The sequence below is a fragment of the Cavia porcellus genome, unplaced genomic scaffold (assembly GCF_034190915.1).
Source record: "Cavia porcellus strain 051 isolate PalLab524CR breed Dunkin Hartley unplaced genomic scaffold, mCavPor4.1 scaffold_25, whole genome shotgun sequence".
In the NCBI taxonomy this organism is placed as follows: Eukaryota; Metazoa; Chordata; class Mammalia; order Rodentia; family Caviidae; genus Cavia; species Cavia porcellus.
The window spans coordinates 37,524,251-37,530,036 of NW_026947508.1; the positions used below are offsets into that span (position 1 = coordinate 37,524,251).

Sequence of the window (5,786 nt, forward strand, 5' to 3'; positions counted from 1 at the left end):
CAGCCGCACAGCGTCCCGCAAAGTCAACCAATCCAAAGGCGGCTGAAAGCCCTCAAACAGCCAATCACCACGCACTGCAACCGCCCCAAACTCCGGGTGTATAATTTGGTCAGCCTATGAAAACAGGCAGGGGTTGTTGCCAGGAGGAAACGCTGTTCCACTGGGGACCGCTGCCACTGATCATCTGGGTTGAATCGCGGAGTTAGCCAATCATAAATGGCCTTCAGGTTCTTGTACCCAATCAGGATTAAAAGAGGCGAGCACCCAGAAATGGGCTAGTGGAGTAGGTGGGTTGGGGCTGGGAGGTTTTCATAGGAAATCTAAAGAAAGTGGGGTCCGAGTTTTCTTTGGGTGAATAGCCCGTTAGCCTGAGGTAAAAAATGGTAATGGGGGCTCTTTGGGGAGGTTGCGGAGTCCAAGAGCCCAATTTGCCCAAAATAGTCTCGGTTTTTAAAACAAAAGGCTTACGTGGGTGGAACCCCTTCAGCAGCCGGCGAGCATCCCAGTACCTGAAAAAAGCAGTTCTCGCGAGAGACGGAGCCTCGGGGGTCCTTAGAGCAGAGCCGAGGGAGGGTCTGTTCTTAAAAGTCATTACGAGGTAGTTCTCTACGGAGCGGGGATTCGGAGGTTATTAGGAACAGCTCTTGGGGCAGAAAGGGGGAGTCTGGGAATCATTAGAGGCTCTCGTGAACTGCAAGGCATTCCTAGAAGTTGTTAGGAGCAGTTCTTGAGGGGTAGTGAGTCGCCCTAGGGAGTTCACTTTGTCGAGGGATAGGGAAGGAGGCATTATAGGATACTCATGTGTCAAACAAATGTTAATAACCAAAGCAGAGACTTCAGAAAATGTGCAGACTTAACCGTGGCTGAGTGATAGCGTAGTGTCCCGGGAAGAGCTATCTGAAAACCGGTTTCGCCAGATGCGGTGGCGCACTCCTGTTATCCTAGCACTCCTCAGGAGGCTGAGGCAGGAGGATCGCTGCAAGTTCGAAGCCAGCCTGGACTGCATAATGAGTTCCAATACAGGCTGGACTACATAGCAAGACGCTGTTTTTAAAAAAAAAAAAAAAATAGCTGGGCTGGGGATTTAGCTCAGTGGCATAAGCGCCTGCCTTGCAAGCAGGCAGGCTTGAGTTTGATCCCTGGTACCGATAAAAAAAAAAAAAAAAAAAAAAAAAGGTGGACATGGTATTGCAAGCTTGTAATCGTAACACTCAGGTGGCTGAGGCAAGAGGATTGCTGCGGGTTTGAGACTAGACTGAACTGCATAGAGAAACCTTGTCTCAAAAAGACCAAAAAAGGGGCTGGGGATTTAGCTCAGTGGCCTAAGTGCCTGCCTGGCAAGCGTGAAGTAGTGAGTTTGATCCCTGCCACTGGTACAATGGCACACCCCTGTAATCTCTGCACTTGAGGCAAAAGGATCTTGGTGAGTTCAAGGACAACCTACACAATGCCAGGACTTGGGAGGCTAAAACAGGAGGATCACCATGAGTTTGAAGCCAGCTTAAACTGCCTTGTGAGATTTATCTCAGCCCCTGAATAAAACCTTTTTTAAAAAATTTTAAAAAGTAAGCCGAGGGCTGGGGATTTAGCTCAGCGGCATAAGCACCTGCCTTGCAAGCAGGCAGTCGTGAGTTTGATCCCCGGTACCGATAAAAAGGAAAAAGACAAAAAAAATAAGCCAGGCGTGGTGGCTCACGCCTGTAATCCCAGCACTTGGGAGGCTGAGGTGGGAAGATTGTTTCGAGTTCGAGACCATCCTGGGCTACAAAGTGAGCTCAAGGCCAGCCTGAATAGCGAGACCCTGTCTCAAAAAAAAAATTTTTTTTAAGTAAAATGCTGTGTACTTATTCAGCTGTTACAATATTACAGATGTTAGACTAGGCATGGCAGCACACACCTGTTATCCCTGAGGCAGGAAGACTGCTGCAAGTTTGAGGCCAGCTTGAGCTATGTAGTGCATTCAACCCAAACTAGAACCACATAGTGAGATTATCTCAAAAAAGCAAGAAAGTGCAAATGTTGCAAAATTGTGCTAAATGCTTTATATACACAAGAATTATTTACACTTACATATATATTGTCCTTTTTTTTAAATCTTTTTTTGATTCTAGGAACTGAACCCACAGGCTTCACACTGGGGTAAATCCCTGGTCGGTTTGTTTGTTTGGTTGGTTGGTTTTGGGTTTTGTTTTGTTTTGTTTTGTTTTGTTTTGGGGGGGGGTTGAGACAGGGTCTTTTGCTATGTAATTCAGGCAGGCCTTGAACTCACTTTGTAGCCCAGGCTGACCTCCAGTTCACAGAGATCCTCCTGCCTCAGCCTCCTGAGTGCTGGGATTATGGGCATGCACCATTCCATCCAGCCCTTTTCAGTTTTTGGACAGAATCTCCATAAATTACTCAGGCTGTGCTTGAATTTGTGATCCTCTTCCTCAGCCTCCCAAAGTGCGGGGATTATAGGCATGACACTACACCTAGTTAACAGTTTCCTGTTTGTTTGTTTGTTTGGTACCAGGGATCAACCTCACAACCTAGCACTTGCCAGGCAGGTACTTATACCACTGAGCTAAATCCCCCCTAACATTTTCCTTTTTAAGGATATCATTTAGTAACTTTTACAAGCATTTCTGAGAGATGGGTATGGTGGTGTATGCCTATAATCCCAGCACTCAGGAGGCTGAGGCAAGAGGATTGTTGCAAGTTGAAAACCAGCCTAGGCTACAAAGTGAGCTCAAGACCAGCCTAAACTGCTTAGCAAGACCCTGTCTTCAAAACCCAAATATATACTTTTTTTGTTTGTTTGTTTTGTTTTTGGTACGGAGGATTGAACTCACGACCTCATGCTTAGCAGGCAAGCGCTTGAGCCACTTAGCTAAATCCCTGGCCCCTATAGTCTATATATATATATATATATATATATATATATATATCACTGTATATTTTTTTTTCCACTGAGATTTACCCAATCCAGTTTTGGAACATTTCCATCACCTCAGTAAAATTCACCGCTTCATGCCTAGTGATAGTTCATCTCTGTTTCTATCCCCAATCCCAGGTAACATTAATCTGACTTGTATAGCTGGAGATTTAGCTCAGTGGTGTAAGTGGCTACCTGCCAAGCACAAGGCCTTGAGTGCGATCCCCAGTACAAAAAAAAAAAAAAATCTGACTTGTATAGATTTGCCTTTTCTGAACATTTTATATAAATAGAGCCATGGAATATGAGGCATTCTGTATCTGGCTTTTTTAGAGCATTTTTCTTTTTTTTTTTTTTTTTTTTTTGAGATTAACCCATATTGCAGCATACATTAGTGTTTCCTTTTTATTGTTGAACTGTATCCCATTGTAACACCGATTAACATTTGGATTGCTTCCACTTTTTGGCTGTTGTTGAATAGGGCTGCTATGCACATTTACATACAAGTCTTGTATAGATACATGTTTCTACTTCTCAGGAGTAGATAACTAGGCATAGAATAATTGCTGGGTTGTATAGTAAGTTTATACTTACCTTTTTAAGAAACTGCCAGGACTGTTTTGTAGCGTGGCTGTACAGTTTACACCCCCATCAGCAATATATGAAGATTTGCATTTCTCCACACCCTTGCCAGATTGTCTGTCTTTTTTATTGTATCCATTCTAGTGGGCGTGAAGTAGTATCTCATTGTGGTCTTAATTTGCATTTCCCTAATGACTAATGATGCTGACAATCTTTTTATGTCCTTATTAGCCATTCATATATCTGGTTTGGGAAATGTCTATTCTGATCTTTTGTCTGTTTTTTAATTGAGTGGTTTGAATTATTATTATTGGGTTGCAAGAGTTCTTTCTATATTCTGGATACAAGCCTTTATCAGATACAGGCTTTATGTATAAATATTTTGCCTCATATTGTGGCTTGTCTTTTCTGTTTCTTTACACTGTCTTTCGGAGCACAAGAGTTGTTAATTTCGATACAATTTATCAACATTTTATGAATTGTGCTTTTTGGTGCTTTGACTTTTTTTTTTTTTTTTTTTTTTTTTTTTGGTGCTTTGACTTTAACATGAGCATAGTTCTAATCTGCTTCCAAAATAATACCCAGAACTCAAGATTTCTCTCCACTTCTGCTGCCTCTGCATGGCCCACATCTGTACCCTGAACAGGATAAACTCTCAACCTGATTGTCAGCCCTGTCCTTGCCCCCTGTAGTGTCTCCAGGCAGCAGACAGAGTGACTCCTATCAGAACTCAGATCCTATTACTCCTAGTCTTAAAGCTAGCAAGGCTTCCCAGCTCACTTTGGAGAGAAGCCAAGTCCTTCCACCTAGGACATCTCACCCTGCACCTCTCCCCCAGGGCCCACCTCCGACTGTCCTGCTCCTCAGGGCCTGGCTGAGATGTCTCTTCTTTAGGGAAGCCAGTCCCAAGGATCACTGTGTGCTGCTTTATTGCTCTGTTCTCCTGCCTGTTGTCATGTCTGCTCTTTTGAGAGTTTGCTCCAAGGGGAGTCTCTTGGTGACTACTGTCCTTAGCCCTTAGACAGCCCTGGCTCTTTATGTACACCTACTACTTGTTGAGTGAGTGAATGATAATCTTTAATTTCACCCACATAATGAATGTCTGAAGCTGGCATTATTACCCCATTTAGAGCTGAGGAAATTAAGGTACAAAGAAGTAAAGTCTCTTGAAATGAGAATATTTGTAGAATAAAGTGTGAAGGACAAACAGGACGAATAACGGAAAGGAAGGACCCTAGTGCTGGCTGTAGCAACACATATACTAAAATTGAAATGATACAGAGAGGATTAGCATGGCCCCTGTGCAAGGACAACAAGGAAATTTGTGAAGCTTTCCGTATTTTTATTTAAAAAAAGAAAAGGAAAGGAAGGACTCTATATACTAATGGTACCTTTGGCCTTCACCTCTGGGTCAGTTATACCCAATGTCTGCCTGCAGCCCAAGCTGCTGCAAAGGAATACTCTTCCCAGGTATTGTGAGAGACTTTAGTCAAAGTTCTGCCAAGAAAAAAATCCTAAGGGGCTGGGGATTTAGCTTGGCAGCATAAGCGCCTGCCTTACAAGTGCGCAGTCGTGAGTTTGATCCCTGGTCCCCACAAAAACGAAAAAGACAAAAAAAAAAAAAAAAAAAATCCCAGAAGGCAATCCACTCTTTTTTTTTTTTTTTTTGTACCAAGGATTGAATTCACAACTCGCATTTGCCAAGCAGGCACTTATGCCACTGAGCTAAGCTAAACCCTGCACCCCCCTTTTTGTACCAAGAATCAAACTCAGGACCTTGCACTTGCTAGGCAGGCGCATATGCCTCTGAGCCATATGCCTCATAGCCACAGCCATTGGAAAGTAATCCAGCAACTCCTAGCTAGGCCCTGTCCTGCTCAGGTGAAGTCCGTGGGAAGGATTGCCTGGCCAGTACATCCTTGTAAGAAAGAACTCTGCCTTGTGGGCAAGGTTAGTTGGAAAGATCAAGCATTGTCTCTATGAAATAAAGAAATGCAAATATAAAAATGCTTAGAGTAGGGACTGGGGATTTAGCTCCGCGGCATAAGCACCTGTCTTGCAAGCAGGCAGTCGTGAGTTGGATCCCTGGTACCAATAAAAATGAAAAAGACAAAAAAAAAAAAAAAAAAAAAACAATGCTTAGAGTCAGACACACACATCTACTAATACACTGAGTTCCAATGTTCAACAAAAATATCATCTGACTTCCAAGCTCTCATTTGTTCTCTGTGTTCCATAGAGAATGGCCCAGTATACCTGGCAGAGGCACATGAAGCCTTGCTGAGAAATT

The 5,786-nt window shown here is 43.3% G+C and overlaps 1 non-coding gene across 1 annotated transcript; it reads left to right on the top strand.

Annotated features, from left to right (window-relative positions):
- The first annotated feature begins 4,733 nt into the window (after positions 1 to 4,733).
- LOC111754752 (U6 spliceosomal RNA) lies at positions 4,734 to 4,840 on the top strand. The gene has a single exon (XR_002789420.2). It is a non-coding gene; the product is annotated as a U6 spliceosomal RNA (small nuclear RNA).
- The last annotated feature ends 946 nt before the right edge of the window (positions 4,841 to 5,786 follow it).